This window comes from Coturnix japonica, chromosome Z, assembly GCF_001577835.2.
Source record: "Coturnix japonica isolate 7356 chromosome Z, Coturnix japonica 2.1, whole genome shotgun sequence".
NCBI lineage: Eukaryota > Metazoa > Chordata > Aves > Galliformes > Phasianidae > Coturnix > Coturnix japonica.
In genome coordinates, this window is record NC_029547.1 from 39,019,962 (window position 1) to 39,047,421 (window position 27,460).

General features: G+C 42.2%; 1 protein-coding gene across 12 annotated transcripts in view; it reads right to left on the minus strand.

The window, feature by feature from the left end:
* Positions 1–18,017, minus strand: part of SEMA4D (semaphorin 4D) — an 87,681-nt gene extending 69,664 nt beyond the window's left edge. For 11 of the 12 annotated variants that reach the window (XR_001552068.2, XM_015849350.2, XM_015849349.2 and 8 more), the window contains exon 1: positions 17,915–18,017. The gene's annotated coding sequence lies outside the window, so the exon portion shown is untranslated. Of the gene's footprint in view, positions 1–17,745; positions 17,770–17,914 lie in introns of those variants that run through there. The other variant, XM_015849343.2, reaches the window with a different exon arrangement.
* Between the last annotated feature and the right edge of the window lie 9,443 nt (positions 18,018–27,460).

Sequence of the window (27,460 nt, forward strand, 5' to 3'; positions counted from 1 at the left end):
TGTGGTTTTTTTTCCATTATTACTCTACCCAGTGCATCACCAATATGGAAGCTGCAGCCCATATCAATACATCTATGTATGCTTTCAAAACTTAATGTCTACTTAGAAGAGAGAAAGGCCCCATTCAGTCACCTATTTGAAAACCGTTTTGAAAAAACTTCTTGATTGCTGTTTAGCTACATACACAGCTTGGATAAAACCCACCTAAATTTCAAAAAGGTCTCCTTCACAAAGCCACATTCCTTAATGTCTGCTCCTACTTGCCATGAATCACTCCAATAAAAGTTTTCCATATTAAGTCCTCCAACCCTGCATAGCGTAATTTAAAATATTCTCTTTGCATATTTTTATATATTTAACTGGGAGATATTTCAAACTAATGCAAAAGAAATGTCTTAGTACACGTTTATTTCATACATTACACTTGCATTACACCATTAACTTCTCAATTTCTAGATAACCTCTAGTATATTGCCCATGTAATTTATAAACAGCAATTATAACACAATATGTATTATGGCATAAGTACACTGAAAGAACATCAACAGAAGGTAATGCAAAGGGAACTCTCAAAAAACTGCACACAACAATTGAAAGCCATTACAAGAAATCCCACATGAGCTAAATAAATAATAATTTAAAAATAAAAAATAAAAAAAACAATCTCATGTCAGGCCAAGAAATCTATGAAAATAGATTAATGTGAAGGTAAATTTCAGCCTCAAGATACTATGTGTTCTGCATGCAAACCAGACCTCAAAAAACCTCCTCTTGAGACACGAAAACAAAATCAGAAGCTGTCTGGAACCAACTGGAGCAAAAAGAGAGCAGCAGTAGGTGGTGTTTTGCCTACAGATGCAACATGATTTGAGGAACTTGTCATTGCTGGTACAACACATCACTGTCCAAATCATTATTCAGTACAGCATTACTGCAGGTTGAGGGGTTACTGAGGAGCATGTTAAAAGAACACAGTGCTGAAAGTCTGGCTAACGGAACCCACCTCTATGGAAATGGCTCGTGAACCTGGAAGCCAGCAGCACATGCTGGCACAGTGTAAGGATTTCTTTTCATTTTCAAGTTTCCCCTTGATAATATTTCCCTCCTCAAGACTGAAAAAAAATCACAACCGAGTGGCTAGTATAGAGGCACCACTGATAGGTATTTGAAGGTACCGCCCAGTAGCATTGCAAATCTCAATTGGCACAATTCCTGCAGGAAATAATGCATTCATGCCACACCAGCCAGACAGCAGAGTTGGCCTGTATCCAGATAACTAGCCTCCCTTCTCCCTTCTTTCCTACTTCTTAGAATAGCTCATCTGCTTCTGTCACTCACAAATCTAATGCAAGAACAGAAGATCCTATAATATCACCTATATGATCCTGAGCTTATAACTATAGCTTGCCAAGTTTAAAAAACAAAACAAAACAAAAAGAACAGGTATAACTTGACGAACTTCATGAAGAAATAATATGTGTCCTCAGTATGACATCTGAACTTTAAGCAAACATGGCCCTTCAGGATCCTGTCCCTCCACATCTTGAGACAAGAAAATTTGTATTTACCTGATAAATATAATTACTATAATTACTTATAATAACATGTATTAGCATATAGTATATGTTGCATACAATGATATTACTGAAGTAAAATAGTTACTGATACAGAACATTTTCAAAAGGTACAGATTTTTAACTGGCCGTTGCCTTTAAAGTTTAAAGCAACATTTAGTACTAGAGCACTTAAAAGGCATGAAGGTCAGGTTACACACTTGTTCTATGTTGGTCATTCAGGCAAAACTAAGCAACAACTTCTGCATTCTGAAGACTTTCCTCCTAGCTGAAGCATCAAAATTTTGGCTTAGGTAGTCCATACAGCTAGCTTACATGATCAAAACACTGTCATCACCTCAGAGTCCCAGGATCTATAGAAGCAGATCTCATTTTGCATCCAGTCACACTGCAGCCTTCCCAGAGCCATGAACTCTCCCTTGTGTGCTGCCACAGGCACCTTGGGAGGGTAACACAACAGGCCAATACCATCAGCATGTGTTAGCTGGGAAGATAAGGATGCAGAGCTCACATCCCATCTGATCTTTCCTCATGCTGTCCCAGCAATGAGGAATCTAATCCCAAATGTGTGTGGTGCTTTCAAAAATGATGGCTGGTTTCACAGCAGCTCTTCTGGATCTTATTTCACACTGAGGCAATGGCCAGTAGAACAACAGCTGCTTTGTGCAGTAAAACAATGTAACACTGCCCAGATCACTCTGAATCACCACACTGCATACTGCACTATGTGAAACAGATTAGCTACCAAGCCATAAAGCATCAGATCTTACAGGTTCCCCTCTTGTACTTACCCCTTCCATTCACTCTCTCAAAATAGATGTCAGCTCCTTCATTAGCTACACTTCATTAATAAAAAAAAACATGCAGCCAGATTATATAGACAGCAGCAGTGCACTCCTGAGGCTTTAGACATGGAGACCACTGCCATGCTGAGGGCATCCCACTGCTCCTCACCATTCCTCTCTCGGCAGCCTGCTCACTGATGCTCCTGAAGCCACCAGTATGCAGATCTGGGACCTTCCAGAGCACAGGCTGAGTGGGTTGGGCACAGGTGCCAGATGGCCCAGAGTGGAAGTTGGACAGGGGTAGGCAGAGAATCCTATCAGCTTCCAGTACAAAGCAGAAAGGGAAGCAAATTACAAGGTGAGGAAGACATACAGGAGCAAGGGGAGAATGCTTTGTACTCAGTGCATTCATGATCCCTAGAAAGGGTGCACTGTTCATGAAGCAAGGCATCAAGACCATAATAAAGTACAAGGAGACAGCAGAAAGACACCAAAGCCAGCATAAGCAAGACTGTTCCTCCAGCTGCTGCAGCCCCACAGGTGGCCCCATGCCACAGCCACCCCTTCTGACCCATCTACAGCCCGCCCAGGCCTCAGCCCCACAGCATCTCCTAGAGAACCCTCCTTTCCACATGGCCTCATCTGCTGCCCACTCACTCACCTCCTGCAGAAACCTTCTCAACTGATTTCAACAAACAAACAAGCTCATTATGCACTTAGACCCTGACCACAATAATGAAATCATCCAACAAATATATGTGTGGATGTATCTGTTAGTACTGCAAGGCAAACTTCTCAAAATGTTTAAAAATTCCTCACTCCTTTTTGTTTTGTCTTCTATTATTCCCTATTAGAAAAAGAATCAATGCCTATAAAACACAGAAGCAACCTCTCACTGTTTAACACATTTGTGTTCCTATGCAAAACAGTACTTTCAAAACCATTGATTATTCTGACATCTCCTGAAAAGCAGATTTGTTCCCTGCTTGCTAACGCTACATAGCAAAATGCAAAATACATCCTACTGATTGTGGATCTGGACAAAGTGAGTTGTTTGTTCAATCAAGTGAGCTTTGGTGATGCTGATAAGCAAGGCACACTTAAAAATTAAGTGCAAATGGAAAAGTATTTACTAGTTATGCAGCAGATTACTAATAAACAGCAAAAGCAACAGTCTCAGCAAAACCTAAAAGCATTAGCATGATTTAATAGCAATAACAAGAAAAAAAAAAAAGCAGTACTTTCTAGAGCACAACCACAACTGAAGACATTTTTCCCTTCATTTGTTCTTGTTATATGAAAAACACACTGATATTCAACTGCTGGTTATTTATATAAACACAGACTGTTCTATATATATATGCGAATATCAATCACTTCAAAGTGGTTCAAAACATGTCTTGAAAGCCAGACTAAAATGTTGCTCAGCAGCAGCATACACATAGGGGCAACCTGTACAGCCACAATTGACACAATGCATCAACAAGTTGGGCATTATTCTTTTTTGTTATTGCTGTTACTTTTTCTTTTGTTTCTAAACTATATGGTAATAGAAACCATACAATATCTGTACACAACACACCAACAGAAGAGAAGGTTCCCAGTAGGTCCCATCATAGCAGCACTAAGGTCCTTGGGCATTTCTGTTCACAGAGACTATGCCTAAACATGCACAAGTATTCTGAATACAGACAGGTGTTGAATTCAGGCTCTGACAGAAATGATTAGACTTGTTAGAGAAAAATGATCTCTCTCTGCAAAGCAAGAGAGATAAACATAAGACCATTTACAATTAATCTCCATACAGGGAATGTGACACACAGTTGGATTAAAAAACTCAATTCAAACAGCCTCATTGTTAGTGGAGATGGAAAGAAATCAATCAATCAACAGTGACAAAACCATATAAACCTCTCACATTTGGAGCCTATACCACTACACTTTACAAAACTGAAGCAATTATTTTCTGCTGCTGTTCATTATTCCCTCTTGTAACAATTTAGTTGATAAATCTTTAACCTTTAAATAAGCTTTTAACTTCTGCTGAATAACCAAAAATATATTTCTTACCTTCAACCCAAGCTGCATGGCTGTTCTCACAGCTCTGTCACAAAGATAGTAGGAAATGGCTGCTTTGAGCCATAGGAAATGGCTTGAATTTTGTTATCAAGTAATAAGTCTGCCACAAAAATAATGACCACACAGCAGCAGCCTGCTGGATATCAATCTGTACACTGCTTGAAACTAGATTTTGGATCAATAGTAAAACAAACCAACCAAACTAAAAACCCCACAATACTGCTAAAAGAAGAGCAGAAAGAATTAAAAGCATCAGTGTCGGTCTCACTGACCATACAGTAGGATTTATATTAGCAATAAACAATCTTTTAAGTATATGTTAAAAGACGGTCTATGAAACAGAACAATTAGCTGCACATAGAGTCTAGCTGCATGTAGAGTCAACCACCAGCCTCAAAAGCTTCACCATGCCAATGGTGAAAGCTTTCTAACAAGAGATCCCAAGACACAGAAAAATCAAAATAAATGCTCTGTGTTCAGTAAGCCCCCCCCCTCCCTCTCTGGCCCAGCTCTTCATGTCCTCCCCCAGGGCCTTGGTTCTTGGTTAACATCTCTCTGGTTGGAAATAATTGTCTGCCTCCAAAAAGCATCTGGGACTGTGTTCACTCCTTAATCAGCAGAAGGACTCGACACAAGGCACTGCCTCCTCCTCCCCAGAGTAATCACACTGTCTGTGCAAGGCAGTACTGTGCCATCCAGAATTAAAGTGAATTCAGATGTGCTGCTCTGCTCTAATGAGCGCCATTTCCCTGCACAGCCTCCTCCACAAGCTCACTTCACACCACTACACCAGCTGCCTGTTAGGATGTTTCTTATCAGTACAGTTACTGCCAACGGTCAGTCAGTCCAGCTGGTATGCCAATCTCAGGGAAAACTCTCTTGTAGAGATAAACTAGGCTTGTGGTATACCTCAGTACATACATGCCAGCATTAATCAATTGTTTTCTCTACTTTTTTTTTTTTTTTTAATAAATCACTGTGTAAGCATAGTAACACACCATAGTATGCATTAGCATATATTTACAAGTGCTCATGCCCTGGCAGAGGCAGGATTCCAATAAAACTTCCCTAGATTTACAAATCATGGAAGAATTTACAACAGAAGACATTTAAGCAGCTCTCTGCAGAAATAACTTCGAAAATAAAATTAGATATCTATTTCACAGTGAAATGGGGAGAGAGGGGAAAAAAAAACAAGGCTTGCAGGTTTTATCAATACACTTGCTGCAGGTATGCCACGAAACAGACTGTATGAATCCAAGTAACAGCAATCTCAGCAGCTGTCGTAGCTTCACTCTTGGATGTAAAATCAGCATCTAAAAAACTGCACAGCCATGTTCACTCACAATAGTCCCTTTTCTTCTGTATCACATTTGGAAGATAAAATCTGAACGCGTCCTCAACATCCTCAACCTAAGAGGCACCAAAATCATATTTTCTGGCTAGACATTACATGCCCTTTTATCCATGACTAATAATTTCTCATCACTTGGTTTGTGAGACTGAGAGGAGGCCTCATGGCAGCTGCAGCTCCTCACAGGGAGGGAGGGGCAGCGCTGAGCTCTGCTCTCGGTGACAGTAGCAGGGCCAAAGGGAACAAACAGCACAGAGCATCATCAAGGGAGGATCATACTGGGGGGTTAGGGAAAAGGCTCTCCACCAGAGGGTGGTGGGCACAAAACAGGTTCCTCATAGCAATGGGCACAGCCCCAAGTTGCTAGAGCTCAAGCAGCATCTTGACAGCACTCTCAGACATAAGGTTTGAATTCTGGTTGGTCCTGTGTGGAGCCAGAAATTGGACTCAATGATCCTTCTGGGTCCCTTCGAACTCAGAATATTCTATGACAGCCACTTTTCTGTCCTTCAAATCAGCAGCCTTCTTAACAAACTAACAGCCAGAGCCCCTTTTCTCACACCTTTCAGATCCATGTCTGCAGCACCATTTAAAGGAAAGCACTCCCAGACACAACAGCTGACCAACATGATGAAGCCAGACAAGACAGCTCACCTTTAACCTGCTACAGCTCCACTGCTGCTCCTCCTGTGGGGCTCACATGCTTCTTGGTTCAAACCCTGCCACAAACTTCCCCCTGAAGGGTTTGTCTTTCCCATATGTGTTTATCTATAAACACTGCATAGCCCGTAAATGCTAACAGTGCACAACAGCCGTTCTGCTGCAGTATAACAATCAATCATGGCCGACTCTGATGGCTTCAGATACTTGCAGGAAATGGAAATCATTACTTAAGAAAATGACAAACCATCCTTCCCAGCCTTCAGAACCCTCCTTTGCACAAAAGCAACTACTTAACTGTCATATTACTGTTAGATTGATGCAATGCAAATTTCAAGTTTTGTAGAACCTCATCCATGTCCTCTCAGAGTCTGCAGCAAACCTAGCTTGTTGTCACATTAACATTTTTAACAGCTGATGTTTCTATCAAATGGAGATGATTAAAATACTGCTAGTCCAACCCATGTCAAAGACACACAGAAACCTTTAAGATCCTTCAAAAAACATCTGAAAAACAAGTGAGAGTGCACTTGGGTATTGACAGTAATGAGTTTTGAAAAGGGAGGAAGACATCCTTGCTCTGGGAGATCAGAAATAAAGTTTTCTATTCTTAAAGTGATGACAGGAAACAGAGGAAAGTCCCATATAAGGATGTCACTGCCAAGCCCAGACCTGCTGCTGCTGTGCAGGACATCATGGCAACACTGTGCCTCTCACCCTCTGGCATGCACAGTGCTGCTGGAGAGTTCAACAAGCCTGGACAGTGCATGCCAATATAGGTGGCTACCTACCATGCACAATTTTCAAACAGCAGATGGATATGTATATTTTTGTCCAACAGTACAGAGTTAGGAATGCAAAGCAAAGGCAATCACTACATGCAATTCTGCTTTGTTCTAGGCATTAGAAATACTATGTATACAACCAAATTTACATGTCCGAGTCACTAAAAGCAAACTGCAGTACCTGCTTTGCTCTACATGTGTAAATTTCCAGTTTGCTACCAAATTTGGACGAAAACAATTTCAAAGCAGTTTAGTATTAAAAGTTTAGATCTAAAGTGGTTTTAATTCTAACAAAGCCTGAATTCTAAGTCCTGTACAATTATCTTTATAGAGTATCAGATCCCCTTTTTATCAACTGCTTTGAAAAAGAGGAAGTGAAACAAAGAATTAAAAATAAATTGTATTTTAGCTACCACTTTTTTTTCTTTCAATGACCAGAAGTAATCATCTGGCTTTATTACAGTTGGTTTTTGTTTGTTTGTTTGTTTTTCCCACATTCTTATACTCAAGGCAATCCAGGAAGGAATAAAGTTGTCTGTTCCAATACATGCAGTATCCACCTGACCTGTTTTGATTCACAGCAGTACCAGTAGTTCTACTGATGTATTGTCAAAATTGACTGGTAGAAACAAATGCAGCAGCTCAAAACTCTATTTTTTCTTTATTAATGTTGATTGTAATGACACCTACCAATATCAGTCTCATAGCAATAAAACATTGTTTCTCACTTCCGAAGAGAATCTTAATGTATGCCAGTGTTAAAAAGAGAGGCCTGTGAAATGCCAATGATTTTACTGTCAATATTTGATTAATTTTAAATCCACCTAAAGGTACCTCTGTAAAGGAAGGAAACCTAACATGCGTTATTGTTTCAACAATTAACATGATAATACTGCCTGGATAACTAAGTACAACATCTGAGTATCAATACCACATTTGCAGTTCTGAACAATAATGCCTCAGGTGTACATATTTGTTCCTGTTGACCTCCATGCAGACAGACACTGTAGGCTCTGCATGCTTCTGTCACCAAGACTTCCCAAATATCATAATTCACACAAATTCAGAGATGCAGCAGCACCTTTCAAATTGGATGTGCACTTTCAGATCATGAAAACTTCAAGGGGATGAAGTTGTGCACATACAATATGGAACAAACTCCAGATGCTTTCAATACGCATAATTGTCAGACAATTCAGTTCCCCATCTCTATAACTTTCTGTCTGGTTTTGAGAAAATGCCCAGTGAACAATATTATTAGGAGCTTTCTTGTCATCATTCTCCCCATGATGAAATAATTTACAGACGCAAACAGTTTCAAAGCTCCTACGCATTTAAGATGGAGCTTTCAAATCTTATGAAACTGGATTTCAAGAACCTAAAATACTAATCGAAATCTCACCTGTGAATGTTACAGAAGCAAACTAGCAAACCAATTTATTAAACATACCTAACACCAGGAAAAAGCATCAGAGTACGCACATTTCCTTGACTTCCACTGTCAAGAGGTGTAACTAGACACAGTTATGGAATCTTTTATTCAGGTGGAAAGGTAACTCGATCTAACTCTTGGTTGAGCCTTAAATGCAATTGTTTAACTGCAGTTAAGAACAACAGTTGTCAGAACAACACCTCAGAAACTGGGAAGCAGCTCAGCAAAAGAAATTTAGTGATTTCACATTCAGATGGGTCTTTATTTTGACAGTAACTAAATTCTGGGGACCATTTTCCATTTAACTTACACTAGAGCCTTCCTCCCTGTAGAACAGAGGTTCTACTTGGCTGGTCCAAGGGAGCCTGTCAGACAGCACTTCCCTGGAGTACTGATCATGTGAAGCTCCAACCTCAGGGAACAGCAGCTTTGCTCTGCTGAGTCTTGCCTTCCCCACCATACACAGAGTGGCTTCAGGCAGGACTACTCATGTGGTGCACATGTGGAACACTGTACCTGCAGCTATGTCACTGCTGAACAAGCTGTCACCACATCTCACTACTATAAATCTTACATACTTTAAGGCTTGTCTACTCAGTAAATTTTAAGGCAAACTTCTTCAGAGACCCTGAACCAGCAACACTTATATGTGAGGGAGGAATTCCTTAATGCCATTCTGGGTGGGGCTTTGGGCAACTTCAACCAGGAGATGTCCCTGCCTGTGGCAGGGAGTTGGATAAGGTGATCTGTACAGTGCATTCCACCCCAAGTCACTCCGTGATTCTGTCATTATATGATTTAGCTCTGTCAAGCCGGCAGCCAGGACACTCATCACATCAACACAAAAAGACACTCAGAAAATCTGGAAGTCCTCAGGCACTGTAAACCCAGCACCCTTCATCAGAGCCCTTCATCAGACTCTGGGGGATGTCCTCGCATGTACCAACAGTGTCATTCAGCCTCCCCCTCCTCCACACATCAGCCATAGCCAAGCTCCTCTTCTTACTACCAACACACCTCCTAAGGGGAAACAGCATAAAGATTAAGCAGGAACTTTTACAAGAAACCATGTGAGCTGTGGAATGGTTGATGATTTGTAAAACTGCAAATGAATAGCTACTGTAGAGGTAGGAAGGAAGAAAATAGAACAAGAAAGTAAGACAGGATGCCCAGGGAAGAGTGGTTGAGTCATCATCACTGGTGCTGTTGAACATTTAGATGCTGTACTAAGGGGAAGTGGTTTAGTGGTGAAATATTGGTGGCAGGTGGACGACTGAACTAGATGATCTTGGAAGTCTTCTCCAATCTTGGTGATTCTGTGATTCTAAGGCAAAGAAAAAAAAAATCACCGTGAAGCACAGAATCATCATCTAAATCTGTACAACACAAAACAGAGCAGAGTCCCCTGAGTACTAGTAAAATCCATACTCTCACAGTCCTAGTAAACTAGGACTATGGACTAGTCTGAAGCAAAACCAAATGTCAGTGGCCAAAGCAAAGACGCAGAAGAAATAAGAGCTTTTCTCCATCCCTCTTCAGAGCTCCCATTTGTCTAGTCCTCAAATCAAGGCACAGTTTTCAATAGCACAACTGTAGAGTCCACTAACATATTCAGTATTTCCTCCATCTTCCCAGGAATGCATGCAAAACAGGAGCAAGTGAGAGGCAGGAAAGTTTGAAAACAGAAAAATACAACAGAAATTATTCCAGCAGTCAGAAACCTCCAGAGAGCAAAATATGCTGCACACAAGCACTACGCATGAGAACACCTGACCTAGATGAAGAGCACTGCTGCCCCAGCATGGCTGTGGAGCACAAAGTATCTAAAGAACATGAAAGTGGGGCTAGGAGGAAGGTGTACCACACATTCAGCTGCCCTTCTGCACAACACACATGCTGTTAGCCACCCTCCCTTCCTGCAGTCACAGCTAGCTCTCCCCTCTAGTACAAAGATTTTGTGCATCACCGCAATCACTGCACAACTTCAGAGACTGTAATTTACAATCTATTTTGTGTTCCTTCCCTTTAGAACTCAGTTTAATCAACACAAAAATAGTCATTTTCCTCAAACCTTTACCAGAGACACAAATCTCCTTGCGTGAGAAACTTCAAGTACAATTTTGATGCAAAAAACAGTAACGTGAAAAAAGAGTAACTAAATTGGTGGAGTGATGTCAAGCCAGCTATGATCAAAGTCAGACTACTATCTCTAGAAGATGGTGCTTGCCCCAGATTGTCATCTCAAGGCCCATCAAATGGGAAGGGGCAGCTGCACTACACATAAAACATCCACACTCCAAGGAATGTAAATAAGGGATATTGTTAAAACAAAAGTTTTAGTAATAGTTAGTTAAAAGCTTTATATTTGTAATGTTTAAAAGGTTTTCCCCTTTCTGTATCTTTAATCAAATGTTATAAATGTTTAAATAACAGCTGTCACCACGGAAACATGCAGTCCAGGCTCTCTCTGCGGGAACCTCAAAGCCTCATCACCACTGAGTGATGCAAGGTGGGGGTCACGTTAACACCTCTGACTCCCAGGGCCCATTTGTTGCAAAGAAATTAGTGCAGCTGACTCGCTTCACCTCCTGCCGGCAAACATTAACTGCTCCTGCTGACCCAGCTTCCTGCTGCATTCAACCCTTCCCCAAGGTGCCCTGATCCACCCCTTGCACCACTGCTTCTGAGCAGCACATAGATCCCCAGTGCACACAACACTCATGGCAAGCCTCAGCCTATCAGACACCTCACCTGGTCAAAAGCACTGTTCCATAAAGTATTAAGAAGCTGTTGCTAATGCTACTGAAATACAACACATTCCCATCCGATTTTCAATGATTAAAGCATGGCTATGAAGAACAACAGAAGGCAGACATGCAGCGACAGGAACAGAGTTCATATAATAGCCAAAAAGTAAATTAAAGAGCAGAAGACAGACTCCGGACAACGGTCACTGGTGATTGTCAGTACTAAAGCAGGAAAGAAAAGCTCTTAAAAACCTCTGTGGAATTCCCAACTACCAGCATTTATCATTAGATGCACAATCAATTTATGCACATGGGAGGCCGGTCTCAGGGCAGGTATAAGCAGATACTTTAAAAAGGAAAAAGAAAGAAATCAACCCTTTGAGAGCATTTCCATACTGGTATTTATATTGTAAGCAAACATTAATTCAAGCATTAAATATATAATATACAATATGTGAGCTAAATATCTATGAGTCAGAGATTTATTTCATACATCCTCACCAATTAAATGATGAATTCCTCAGACACATGAAACACGTGAGAATCAAAATACACTGTTACTCCTTTTAAGTGTTTGAAAAAAGAATAAAATTCAGAAGCACCAACTTCTGCTTGAAAATATTTAGTCAAATATCTACAACAGTGTATCTAATACACTGTAAACGTATACGTATGGATAGAGTTTTCTTCATTACTGTTTAATTCTTTTGGGAGATAGAATTGTACAGAAGAAAGCTCTTATGCCTACAAAATGTTGTCTTACATGTTCATCACAGAATCCCTCAAAACGAATTCCTGCACAAAGGAAATGAAAAGGCCATTATGCGCCTCACTAACCTAGCAGATAATCAGGACGACCTTTTAAAGCAGTATATCAATGCCAGTGACACCTAAAGTAAAACTGCAGTCAGATTCAACCGAAGAGTGAATTTATCTCAGAAGGGGTAAGCATCTGGACTTGCAATAGCAGATTTTTAAGAAATCTAATAAATTCAAGAAGAGAAAGACAGGCATTCTCTATCACCTAGATAAGACTAGATTTTAACAGGAAAAAAAGAATAATTCTTACTCCTGATGAAAGGACAGATACTTTTTAGTGACATACATATATTTATTTTTTTTAAAACACTTTTATCAATGGCATTAATTTTCTTTACACTTGCACCTGTGATGGACAATTTGTTGTCTGACAGACAGATCCTTCAGGTAGAGTGGGTCTGAAGGACAAATGAGGGTGATCTGTCTGGGCACACATCCACATATTTAACAAACACTTCATAATCACACAACTGCTGACTCAAAACCAGAATGCATAATATTTTGCCTCAGTCAGTGTGTGTTATCATGTCGTTATGTATTATCAGTCATTATGCCTTTTTCGATTAAAAAACAAACAAAACAACAAACAGAAGTATGAGAGAGGGGATCTCCACCAGCACAGCATCACTCCAGCGATTTCCACATCCACGAAGGCACACCAAAGCATCTCTGAGCCATCATGGCAGCAGCTACTGCTGCGCTTCAGGGAAGACAAGATGGCTACAGCTGCACAGATCCCATGCAGGGTGGAAGCCATCCACAGCTAGTTCCTCCCTGCAGCAGGCCCCTCCACCTTTAGATGTTCTGCAGACAGTCCTTGCTGCGCCCAAATCAAACACAGACTTACAGACAGAAATGTCTCACCACCCACAGTACAATGCCTGGCAACAATTACAGAGGCTACTATGGAAATCCAAGCTGGGGCTTACAGAGAAGCACAGCAAATGCTGTATTAGATTAAGCAGGAAAAAATCTCAATGTCTGAAGACATGCCTGCACTCCCATCCCTCTCCGAGCCATATCACCAGCACATGGAGAGAAACTTCCCCTGAGACAATCCATATTTCACATGTACTCCTGACATAATAGGGTTTGTTCTTCCAACAACTATGGGTCACAACAGCATGCTGGACAAAATGAGTCCCCAGACCCCCGAGCCCTCACAGAGACTTCCAACAGGAGGAAACTAAGCTCTGCAAGAAACACCCAGCTTTTCCTAAAGCACTTTCGTGGGGGGCTTTGCTACTACAAACCTAAGCAAAACCAAGCATAGCCTGTAGACCTAATTCAAGGCAAAGTCATAGGATGCTTCTTTGTAAAAAGAAGTATGTATGGTTCCATTCTCTCCCAAACTTATTAAGTCTGAAAGGAAAGAACTTGAACATGAGTCCAAGACCTTTTGCGTTTCTAGGTCTGCTGTCTACACCCCGTACTATTCTTCTAGTAACAGCCAACTATAATACATTATCTCTTCCAGTTCAAATGAACACAAAGACATACCTAAAAAATAATAATAAAAGTTACTCTCCACTTTTCAGCACATTCGTTTTTATAACAATGACAAAGTTCATAAAACATCAGTTGTTTATGAAAAAAATAAATCAAGCACACACACATATATATAAAGCAATCATTTGGGGCAAGAATAATGCCTGCTTTATATCAAGGGAAAGAGGAAGGACTCGAAAAAAGTGCAGCTAAAGCCTGTTCCTGAAAACTACTCCCAAACAAAGCAGGAACTGTAATCACTTTTCATGCTCTCTCATCCCACCCTACTAACCATGCAGTGGACAGTGGCACAGAGACAGGCAGGCTTCTTTTCACCCCATAGCATTATCACAGCCCCAGCACAGAACCGGAGGCTTGCCAAGGCTCTGCTTTCCTGCCCACAGTCTGACAAACCCAAATATTTCCCAGTCACCTCCATGAACGTGCTCCACCAATAAGGCATCTGCTAGGCAAGTACAACTGAGAGCCAAACAACCCACCCATCCTCGCTGAGAGGCCACACTGGTTCTGCAACACAGCGTTCAATCCTCTCTGGCCTCCCCCATACACAGGCTAATACTAAGGCTAATACTAATTTTTTAAGAGGATAAATGCAGAAAATGCCTACTGGATAACGAGTTCAGTGTTGTACATGAACAGAAGGAAAGGACGCACATGGAAGAGAAGGGAGACAGCAAGATGCAACAAACTTGGGCAAAACTCAATACATGGGCCACAATTATCTTCATTTGTTGTCCTCAGAAAGTTCTTTGCATCCTCACAGCTACAGTTCAAGTTTCTGTTAATTTGCCACCTGTTTTGTTTCCCTATATGTACTGTAAGAACACATTCCTGCAATAAAGCCTGCTGCTTCGTGCTTTAACACACTTACTGTCAGTGAGCTCAGAACTGGAGCACTGCCAACACACTCTTCTTCTCTTACCATCCCCTCATTATAATAATAATTAAAAAAAAAAAAAAAGAAAGAAAGAAAAAAAAAAAGAAAAGAAAAAAACACCCTAACAGGATCTAAACAACTTCCTACTTATGCATTCATGCCATTTCCATAAGTCTGCTGCTGCTCTACCTGCTGCACTTCGCACACAGGACAGGACAGCCATCTGCATGGAAGCCACAGCAGTATCCCTAGGCCTCATAAGACTCCATGCATGCAGACGCCAACAGGCAGCTACTCATCAACCCCATCCCTGAGCACCAGACCTAGTGAGATCAGCAGGACTTTCCCATGCTTCTTAGTGAACATCCACCTGTCTGCCTAGACACACTTGATCATCATCAGAGAAACAGACAGGGAGGAAGAAGAGAGGCAGAGATCCAAAGAGAGAACAACCAGGTACAGCAGCCAGAGGTGTCATCAGCTCCACGCAAACCTCCAGATACACAAATAGGCAGGCACATTCCCTCTCAGTTAACTAAGGGCAATACACAGCATCAGGCAAAAGAAAGAGCAGCCACAAAGCATGCAACAACACTACATCAGGGAGGATCTCAACTCTGTAATTCCCAGCAAAGGAATTTGCATGTACAAGCTAAAATAAAACCCTTTAAAGGATGCATCACGGAGGTTTACAATCCGCTCTACTTTTTGTTGTCACCTTTTAGAATTTGTCATCACACGCTACCCTATTTACATTCCCATGTTTCATTTTCATCCCATTTCATTTTTCCAAAAGTCAGCCATTGTGAAAAACTCCCTCACAGTTTTGTCTTTAATTAAACTTCAGAGGCATAGTAGATTTGCATCCACGCACAAATAACACACTGGTTATGCACCTTCAGAAATGATTTTTCAACTCATTTAAATCACAGAATAATTTGAATTTTTATAAGATCCAACATTTGGAAGCATCAAAGTCTTACAAGGTTACTAAACCTTGGCACTTACGTCTTCCCTTACCACTATATGTTTCAAGCTATCTTTGTACAGCAAAACCTGAGAAAATGACTCTCATCTGTGAACACTGATGGGAAATGTTTTATTTTCTTAAAATCTACAAAATCCCTCTTCCAGCATCAGTGGCATGAGTCCCCATTTTTCCTGGGGACAATAAAGAACTTGAAGAAAACATCTGAAAAGTTCAGGAACAGTACAAAACCTGGGAGCTTTCCTGTCATAGTTACTGCCTGTGAAGAGCCCAGCTCTAGAAGACACCCTCAGAAGCAGAGCAAAGCTACCATCTACCCTTGCAAAACAGACAGGCATAGGGAACAACTGAATCCAAAGCTACCAGTAAAAAATCAAGAATTAACTTTTGCACATCTGAAACAGACCTGCTCCAAGTGCAGTTCCAAAGCCACCTACAGCCCTGTGTTCCACTTGGGACAGACAAGCAACCTGGTTGCATAGCCATGGGGCTGCAGGCTTCCCCACAATTCCTTTTATATCCACAGAGGGCCGTGTGGAGCTTCCAACACAACACCTCAGTTGCACTGGAGGCAGCCATGAGGAAGCAGAAGGTACTAGATTCCCCCCTCATCCTCATGGGACCCATATCATAAAATTACAGAATATCCTGAGTTGGAAGGGACCCATAAGGATCATTAAGTCCAACTTCAGAGAGGACTAGCCACAGAAAACAAAAAGCCCAGCTGTCTGTAAGTATAAAGCCACAATATTTGGTGTCACACAGTTGCAGCCATGCAGTCTGACTGGCAGAAGGTTTAAGACAGTAGCTGTTTACACTGGGGGAGGAAAGGGCACTGAATCATAACACCAGCAGAGAAGGCAGCACAGCACATGAAAGAACATCTCCAAGCACACCTCTATGCACACTGTCCAGAACAGCTACGAGTCAATCTCCCAGCTTTGAAACAAACCCATTCTCAACAAACACTGATATCAAATGCTTAATTCACTATGGAAGGAGCAGTCACAGTTGTCACCAGCTACAATGCCTTCTGTTTCAAGGGAAAAAAAAAAAAAACCCACAATAAAATAACAGCCAAAACCGCAGCTCCCTAATTTTAGTGGGGCTGAGAGCACAGTGCATCCACCAGCCACTCTGCAGCTCCCTGAGCACTGTAAAGTAAGCACAATGATGGCTTTCCAGGGGCAATCCTACTGGAGACAGACCTTAACCGCATGTGCAGAGCCAGCTCCCTCCTCAAGGCCAGTTTACATGCAGGAACCTGCTTCCTCACTGCTCACTCCCTTTCAGCAAAGCAGAGCCAACTGCACAACACCTGTGCTGCCCAAAAAATGCCCCTGGACATGATGGACCTGACCATTGTACTAGCATCCAGAACCCACCAGAAATGCTGGGGTGCAAGAGCTCAGAGATGGCCGTTTAGCTAAAGCATCTGGCAGACATAAAAACAGGTTGTAATGAGAAGGCAGGAACCAAATTCAGACCAGAAGCACACTTAGAAACAGCCTTCCAAGCCACTGAACAGACAATAAGCTCCGGCATTCCTGGCAGCTGCCATACAGCAGAAACGAGAGCATCACAGTGTCTGCTCCATCTCTCACCCTCAAAACTCACAAACGTGCCCCACCCAAAGGGGTGCAGCCCTACAGTTCCACTTAAAACTCGCACTGGACAAGTAGTAATAAAGTCCTGATGTCACCGTACCCATCTCCTGCACACTCAGCACCTCAATTCAAATTTGATTTAAACCCTCCTGACAGCTGAGAAGTAGAGTAACATTTCAGAGCCCTTCACACACATGCAGCCGGTTCCCGCGGCCAGCACCGCGCGCAGAACCGACCCGCGGACCACAGGCCCCTCCGCCGTGCCGGCACGCGGCAGGAGTGGGCGGGGGCAACTCTGCAGACCGGACACGCCTCGATCCCCGGCTCCTCAGCGAGCTGCAGCAGCAGGTGCAGCGCCTGCCCGCAGGCCCACAAGCAGGGCAGACGACCACGGCCCGTAACCACCCCCAGCCTTCCCAGATCCACAACCCTGATGGCCGCGCCCTCCTGCACGTATCCCGTCGTGCTCTAGGCACGCTCCGTAGGTAGCGCGGCGCCACGATCCCGCCCGCCAGGCCGAGACACCCACCTTGGAGGCGCAGGGCCGCAAGGAGGGGAGAAGCGGAGTGGAGAAGCGAAGCGAAGCGCAGCGCGGCGCGGCGCGACTTAGCGGTGGTGCAGCCGCTGTGTTTTCACCCCTGCCTGCGACACTGCCTCTGCCTCCCCGCGCCCGTACCCCAGCCCAACCGCGCTCCTACCTGCACCAGAGACGTGCTTCACCCTGCCCTGGCCCCAGCCCGCCTCGGCTCCTCCTCCTCAGAACCCTCCTCCCGCTCCGGGTGGGGACGGGGCGGGGCGGAGAGGAGGAGGGGGAAGGGGAGAGGAGAGGGGGAGGAGAAGGCGGGGGTAGGGTGATGGGAGGGTGATGGGAGGGTGATGGGAGGGCTAGGGCCCTGGGCTTGCGTCGGGTGGAGTGGAGGTCGGGTCGCCCTTTTCTGTGGCGGATGGAGCTGCAGCTTCTCCTGCTGTGTGTGCTGGAGAAATACCATCAGAACGGCGTTATCGAGGAAATGGAGTCTCTTAAAAGCATTGAGCTGTGATGGTAACCTCCGGGGAAGAAAGTTTTCATGCACTGCAAGACCTGGCCGTTGAGATATTTCAGGGCTGTTAACAGAGATCATTGCAAGCTGTACACAGTGAAACCCACTTCCTCTTACTATCTCATGCTTTCCCCAGGTGGTGGTTTTACTTGGGCCCTGGGCTGCTCTCACACCAAAACCCAGCACCGCCGCACTGAATGGTGGCTTAGTGAAGCCAAGAAAACAACAAAGTAACTTGACACACCACTGAATTAAGTAAAGCAGTTATTGCTTTTATTACAACTCTGAGTTCACGGGATTGCTTCACCAACATGCACAGAGAGAAGCAGCAATTATGTATTTAAAGGCCTAACGTATACATATTCATTGCATTCCAAGAACATGGGCAGAAATTTTAAGAAAAAATTCTGGTGGTCATGGGATGAATGATGAAGTCATTTTCATTGTATATTTCCAACCTTTAATGGGGAGGGGGTAGCCCAAACCATTTCCCACTGCCATCTTGTCTTCAGCAACAGGACATCTATTCTACTTTCTTAACTTCACTTGACAACAAGCTCCACAGCCTCCTCTGCATTCTGTTCTTGAGCTTACATTTATGCAAGCCTCCGTCCTTCAGCTTATATCTGCTCAAGTTATGCAAAAGACTGTTCTCACAATATAGAAAAGCTGTTCCCATTATTCAGTCCCCCGTTTTCAATAACCTAGGCAAATTCTTTTGCCTGCAGTAGCCCATTGACCATTCTTGAAGTATTTAACTGTTTCCATCTGGTGGTTCATGTGAATGTCTCTTCCAGGTGGCATAGTCATCTAGGCCTTTCCAACAGTACCAGAGAGTGCTGTACAAGCATGCAAGTTAACACTACAAAGATAATTATTATTACCATGCTACAAACAGTTGCTCTAGCCAGGTGAATTTAGGTAGCCAGCCAGTGAGTTTATTCTGTATATCTGCAGATCCAAATAAAGTATATTCTGGGCCACCTGTTGTAATAGGCTGCTCTTTCCCCAGATTGCTTGTATACCCATTTCTACCTATTTTTCTTTATTAATATAGGCGTAACAGCTAGAATTAATTACTGTACATACAACCCCTTTAGCTGCTAATAGGTCTAGGGCTTCTATGCTCGGTAACACTATCTTGCTTAGGGATGAAACTTATACTTGCAGGTTTTCTATGTCTCTTGCAGTTGCATTTTCTGTTTGTTCCACGGTGGCCAAAATATTGAGAATCACCTCCAATTTGCTAGCTCCAAGGGAAAGTATATAACACCTCACAAAACTTTGGAATGCTGTTGGTCTTTCAATTAACGGATTCCTAACACTTCTATTCCAGTGGATCACCTGGAAAATATACCCAATCCCCTAGATTAATAGAATGGATTGGATGCTCCAGTCCCTGGGCTTCAGTCCAAGGCTTGACCCTTATTCATAGGAGGGCTATCTGTTGTTTAAGTAGATGGTTCATCTTCTCTACCTGACTGCTTGCTTAGGGCCTATATGGGATGTGTAGTTGCCAGTTGATTCTCAGGAGCTTACTAATGTGTTGTTATAGCTGTTCACAAAAATGAGTACCCTTATCCTTTGATATTATTTCAGGCATGCCAAGCCTAGGCATTATTTCTTTCAATAATATCTGTGAAATCTTCCTTGTATTATCTGTTCTTTGAGGAGAGGCTTCTTGCCAACCTGAAAAAGTGTCTGTCAGCACCACTAAGTACCAATGTAAAAGACATCAGGAAGGCTCTCTTCCATTCTAAGTCATTAATTAGACTCCTATTATCTCTAGAATACTTTACAGGTTCTGACTCAGGTTCAGAGATTTGAAGTTTACTGTCTGGAATTAAAGTCAGTTCACCAATTTCTTTTCCTTCAGCTGCCTGTTTTGCCACCTGATCCACCATCTTATTTCCAGTTTCCTGTACAGTGTTACCTTCAGGAACACTGAATTTATTTTCATTATCTTCATCATACTGAATTTATTTTCCATGTCTGTCAGTGATCTTCACTCTTTCCAGATGGTACTATGAGTGTGTACTACCCCAAATGCAAACTTAGAATCTGTCTATGTATTTAAGACTTTTGTCAAGGCAGTTATTTCAGCCTTCTGGGCGAAGTCACCCCAGGTAATGGTTTTGCTTCAATTACCTTGTCAGTAGCTACTGCAGTAGCTACATACAGTTTCTTTGTCTCACAAAACTGCTTCTATAAATCCAGGAATCCCCAGCATTGTCCAATGGTTCCTCCTGCAGATCTGACTAACTGGCATAGATAGCCCCACGCACTGCTGACTTAGAGGCAGCTCTCTGTCATTGTTTTGGGCATTTGGCAAATTGCCTCCTTCCATTCTGTTCCAAGTTGTCTTTGCTCAGTTGGGCTTTCTGTTGAGAAACTTGATAACCACTTAAATCAAGAAATTCAGCAAACACACAGTCCATTGTACACAGTCCTCTTTTGTTACTCTGGCATCTACATACTGCAGTAAAATTCCACCTTGGGATGGAGGAACCCAAGTCTCCGGCTCATGAGCTGACTGGTTCTCAAAAATCTGTTCTTACAACCCTGGGTAACACTGTCCATGTTAAAGGAGATTTTTCTCCCCGTATTGGGGTTTTCCTGCTCAAAGGAGACTTTCTCCAGCAAAACCAGGCAGAAAAAAAACATTCTTCAAAACCAGAATAGTAAACCCCACCTACTCATTCCTTAACTTTTATAATGAAGTGTATGGATTTGCCACCACTAGGTGTATATCTTCAACAGTTCTATTATCTGCCCTCAAATCTTGTACCAAACTATAGCTCTTGTCATCCAATTTTCTACTAGCAAGACTGGCATATTTTATTTGGGTTCACATTCAACTAATAATCCAAACTCAAAAAAGTTATCTGTTATTTCTTTTATCTTTCTACAATCTCATATCCTCAAAGGGCACCGTTTTACCCTGACTGAGCTGGCTCCCGTTTTTAACTTAACTTCTGTTGGGACTGGATTTTTGGCTCTGCCAGGCATCTCTGATGCCCACTTTCTCCTCTGGGCTGGCTGCAGGTATTGATACAGCAGTGAAACCTTCCTGGAGTAGGTAAGGCTAAGCAACTCCTGAGGGACATCATTATGACATTTCAAGGGAAGAAAAAATGTTTCGTAAGTTCTTTTGCATTGTACAAATTCCAGGCAGTTCTTAGAACAGATGAGGAAAATCAAAGGAGTTTGCCAGGCATTCCCAGGTAGCTTATGGTCTGTATGATCTTCCCAAAGCCCAGAGAAGCACCAAGGAGACAGAGTGAAGTCCAGCACCCAGGCAGAAAGCATTGCTTTTGCTGTGCATACCTAAGCTAGATTTCCTCAACTTTATAAATAATATCGTTCATTGTATAGCATAGTTTTCAGTCTCCAGACTCAGTAAAACTTATACAGTGTTTTGATACGTCTCGCAAATACCAGTACCTCAGTACTTCAGGGTCTCCTTTCGAGTCAATTGCATTGCCCACAGCATTAAGACACTGAAAACGCTGTAACAGTATCAGTTAAAAACAAAAAACAAAAAACAAAACAAACAAACAAACAAACAAACAAAAACCCAAGTAGCAGAAATGGTACTACTGAAAATTTCTGTTGGTTCCTATTACAAGTAACATCTTTCACAGTTTTTGAAAACAAGTGGCCCCAGAAATGCTGCTTTCAGACTGGGAGGTTTTCCAGATGTCTGTAACATTGGACTGGTTTGTACATGAACTGATTGATACTCGCAGTTATCATAACTGGATTTGTTTCGATAGAAATGATCATTATCCTTCCAATAATACATGCTGCTTCAGTGGGATCATATAGTGAGTAACTATTGAGGAATGTCCACAGCAACTGTATAATTGGCATTCTAAATGCATACATGAAACATACTTTTTAAAAGCTCCATTATAAGCATAGTAATCTTCAAAAGAACATATAATCTTTGCAATGAAGTAATAATACGTAATGAATGCCTCAATCATGACAGATATATCTAATTCTGAAATCATATTCAGGGGCATATCCTAGGTAAACTGTATCAAAGCTGTGCTGGGGAAAAAATAAAGATAAAAATAAATATAAATATAAATATAAATATAAATATAAAAATTAAAAAAGCTATTAAGGAAAAGTTAAAGAAAGCTTCAACAACAGACTGCTCTTAAAGTCCTTAATTAACCTCAGGAAGAAACAAGTTACAGAGGAGAAGAGCAAGGTTAGAAGGCAGACTGGAGCTATCCGGGAAGCTGGGTCTGAAGCTGGGACAGAGATGTTCAAGAGTGAGTGAGTGAACAGGTGGTACGTATTTAGTCAGGGCAGGGACGGGGAAGTTTGCAGACATATAATGCAGTGAATAGGTCACTGGCAGAGTATGTGAAAGAATGAATGGGTGTGTGAATAAAAGTATAAATGGTTGGGTTGAAAGCATGTGAGTATGTAAACAGTTCTAAACAATGTTTAGCTATACTGTTCTATGGCTAGATAGCTATGATTTTGTGGCTCAGATGATTTTTCATAGGTGTCAATCACTGCTTAATCTTAAAATAAGATGCATTCCTAAAAAGAAAAACATACCAAAAAAAAAAAAAGTTTTCAACTAACAATCTTGGGAAAATAAATTGATGAAAGCATTGATTTTAAATATGTCTTATAGTAAAGACAATAAAAACAATTTTGGAAACTATATAGAAAAAATAAGCATACAGAAGGCACACAGAAGCACACAAACACTGTCTAGTACATTCATGTTGCTTAATATTAACATTATTAAACTAATGATGACACAGGCTTAAAATTGTTTGCAGAATAAGAAAATGTTATTAACACTTCGTCATAGCTAGGAGGATGATGAACTTGAACTTGAAGTGACTTATGCAAGATTATAGAGTAAGTCAGTAAAGATCCATAGACAGATGGATCTTGACCTTCTACATTTTCCCCATCAGGCAGAGAAAATGCACTGCCATTCATTTTGCAACTACAGAAGCACTGGAAGTAAATTACAATAGTCAAAGGGCATTATCCTCTGATACTGTGGATTGTTGTTTTTGTTGTTGGGGTTTTTTTTTTTGTTTGTTTGTTTTGGTTGTTTTTTTGTTTGTTTGTTGTGGTTTTTTTGCCTAAAAATTTCCTATGTTATTATGGATAAAAACAGCAATTATGTAGACTGTACACTCCAAGGTTTAAAAACTGTCTTTGTATTTGCCATGTGTCTTCTTGTATGTCTAAGACAGAAGGAGAGCGGGGAAAAGTATGTGTTGCACAGGCACCTGTAGTTAGATTGTGCGCTGCAAAGGAAGTGTGTGATTGGACTGCATGGATGAGAAGGGTGTTCTTGTCCTCTTTTCATGAGTATAGTGGCCAAGAGTACTGAACACAGAGAATAATTTCTTTTTCTAATCTCCTTACTTCCTAATCTGCAAGAACAAACTTGGTGAAGCTATGCTGTAGTGTCCAGCCAAAGGGCAGTATCCATGAAGTCTCCCTGCAAAAGCCTGCAAAGTTCACTGAAGCGATGGGGGACAGACTGATTTTACCAAAGGGCTGCAAAGATTATAAGAATTCCCCTCAGTCTGATTCTGTGTACAAGTCCCTAATTTACAAAGAGTGCTCACTAGCAAAATGTATTACTGATATGATTTGCTCACAGACAAAACAGGAACAGCTAAAAAAAAAAAAAATAGTTTTCATGTAGCAGTGTTCAAACTTTGAACCTTTAATCCTTACTTAAGCAGCTAATTCAGCCAAATTACAATCAGGGGTACAAAAGGAAGATTCTCACCTTAAGTGGTGAATGTAGTATGGAAAGAAGCAGGATCAACATGAGTACTCAGTGGGGGTGGTAAATGGATGATAAAAAGCACTTTACACATAATAGGAAAAGTGCATGTGCTAGTGGGGGAGACACGATGTGTTTATTAACAAGAAAAACAATACAGGAGGTGTTAGCAGTGCCTATCAAACTATGAATGTGGCTCGACTGTGCTAGTTATGAAGAAATCTGATGCTGGAGAGATAATAAAGGCACTTCATTGTTAACACATGAAGAGCAAATATAAAGTGACAGCAATGGATCAAGGTACTTGTAGATTTTACACTATGTTTTCAGTATTCCTGCACAAGACCCACATTTTTATTGGCTGCAGAATCACAGAATGGCGCGGGTTCGAAGGGACCTCAAGGATCATGAATCTCCAACCCCCCTGCCAGGCAGGACCACCAGCCCTCCCCATTTACTAAACCAGGTTGACCAGGGCCCTATCCAACCTGGCCTTGAACACCTCCAGGGATGGGGCATCCACAACCTCTCTGAGCAGCCTGTTCCAACACCTCACCACTCTCATAGTAAAGAACTTCCCCCTAACATCCAACCTAAATCTTTGCTCCTTCAACTTAAAACCATTTGCCCTTGTCCTACTGTTATCCACCCTTTCAAAGAGTTTACTCCCCTGCTGCATATAGGTTCCCTTCAGGTACTGAAAGGCTGCAATGAGGTCACCCCACAGCCTTCTTTTCTCCAGGCTGAACAAGACCAGCTCCCTCAGCCTGTCTTTGTAGGGGAGGTGCTCCAGCCCCCTGGTCATCTTCATGGCTCTCCTCTGGACCCTCTTCAACAGCCCTCTGTCTTTCTTGTGCTGGGGACTCCGTACCTGGACACAGTACACCACATGGGGCCTCACAAGAGCAGAGTAGCCTCCCTGTCCCTGCTGGCCACCCCTCTCCTGATGGAGCCCAGGATACCATTTGCTTTCTGAGCTGCAAGAGCACACTGCTGGCTCATGTTAAGTTTCTCATCCATCAGGAACCCCAGGTCCCCCTGTGCAGGGCTGCTCTCAAGGACTATTCCCTCCAGTCTGTATAGATGTCTGGGATTCCTCCAGCCCAAGTGCAAAACCTTGCACTTTGCCGTGTTGAACCTCATTAGGTTCACCCAGGCCCACCTTTCAAATCAAATCTGTTGAGGTCCCTCTGAATGGTATCCGTTTCTTCCACTGTGTCAGCCACACAACTCAGCTTGGTGTCACCAGCAAACTTGCTGAGTGTTCGACTCGGTTCTGTTGTCAATGTCATTGATAACCATGTAAAAAAGCACTGGTCCCAAGACAGACTCCTGGATGACACCACTTGTTATCGGCCTCCACCTGGACATAGAACCATGAATCACCACCCTCTGTCTGTGGCCTTTCAACCAATCCCTTATCCACCAGGTGGTCCACCTGTCAAATCCACATCCCTCCAGTTTAGAGATAAGGATGTGGTGGAGGGCCATGTCAAAGATCTTGCTCAAGTCCAGGTCAATGACATCTGTTACCTTCCTTTTGTCCACAAATGCCGTCACTCCATCATAGAAGGCCACCAGATTGGTTAGGCATGGCCTTCCCCTGCTAAAGCCACGCTGCCTGTCTTGGATCACATGCTCATTTCTTATGTGATCAAGCATGTCATCCAGAAGGATCTGTTCCATGATCCTCCCAAGCACAGAAGTGAGACTCACTGGCCTGTAGTTCCCCAGGTCCTCCTTGCTCCCTTTACTGTAAATGCGAGTGATGTGACCCTTCCTTCAGTCATCCAGGACCTCACCTGACAGCCATGACTTTTCAGATATGATGGAGAGTGGCTTGGAAACCACCTCAGCAAGCTCCTTCATAATTCTAGAATGCAAGCCATCTGGCCCCACAGACTTGTATGCATTCAGTCTCATGAGGTGGTCTCAAACTTGCTCTGCCCTTACAGTGGGGGGAGGATCCATTGAACAGCTTAAAGTTTGCTCTTCCAAAGTTCAGTGTCCTAACTCCAATCTTTGCCAGGCCCACATCCCTTGAATTCACAAACTGGACCAGGGCATGGTCACTGCAGCCCAGGCTGCCTCCAACCTTAACACCTTTAATGATCCCAATTAATAATATTTCATGATTTGTTTATATTTTCTACAATCGTTTCTATAAATTAATAATTTCATATCACAATTCACAAAAAGAAATTAAGAAATGGAATTATCAGGGATTTGCCTGGTGGCTAACTAGAATGTAAAAGTTACTACCATAAACCTGTTATCTCAGCTGTGTGGTGAGCACAGAGTTTGCTAAAACCTGCAAAATGGAAGTCAGCAATATGTACAGTACAGTCAGCAATGCACCTTGAGTGAAGTGTGAAAGCAAACTCCTGTTCTCTTTTTCTGTGCCCTCTTTATTTCCTCAGTGTTGGCATCCCCTGTGCTTCTCACTCCAAAATAATGTAAGAACCTGATGTGATTTGCTGCCAAATCTAAGATCCTCTAATAGCCAACCCTTTGCTATGCTAAACTTTCTCAGAATTATGTTACAGGGATGTTTATTTCCCACCTTACAGTAAGATTTTGCTTTCCACCAGATGTTCCTATTAGAATTCTGTTACTTCATATAGAGAATAATGACAAAGGATCCAGTTGCCTCACTATTCTAAATTAAATAAGAGGACACAGACTTCAGGAATGGATACAACTTTCTAAGATGATATGTGTAATTTGCAATGAAAAGTCAACAGATGGAGTAGCATGGGTCAAAAACAGTCTTTGAGAAGAGACTTATAAAGACATAAAATAATCACATTAGGACATGAAGATAACAACATTTTTTAGCTTTTCTATGCCTTGCATAACAGACTAAGTGAGTAAAATAGCAGAATGTTGAATTTTTTATCTGTAACTCTCCATTCTGTCCCTGCAAAGGAAGCAAGTACAAAGGCTTTCACTTACTGCATTTTATGTGCACTAGGCAATCTGCCCAGTACAAAAAAGTGTATCCTAGGTCTTTAAAACATCCTTCCTTAGAAGGAGAAGAGGTATCAGAAGTGTTATTATAGAGCAATATGGATTTTTTTTTATATGATCATGGAAATTTGCTAGTGGTCAACATCATAACTGTCAGCTGTCAACCAGTCTGCACTGATTTTCACACCTCACTCCCCAGTCCCTCAGTGGTGCATACAGAATCACAGAATCGTAGGGGTTGGAAGGGACCTCTAGAGATCCCTTTTGTCTGCAAGGATGGCTTCCCAGAGGCTCTCACCCAGTAATGCCTTAAAAAGCCTTCAGTTTGCTCTCCTGAAGTTCAGGGTCCTGACTTTGCTTTTTGCTGGGCCTGTCGCCCTCAAGATCTCAAACTGCACCCCAGCGCGTGGTCTCTGCAGCCCGGGATAGCTCCAATCTTCACCTCTTGA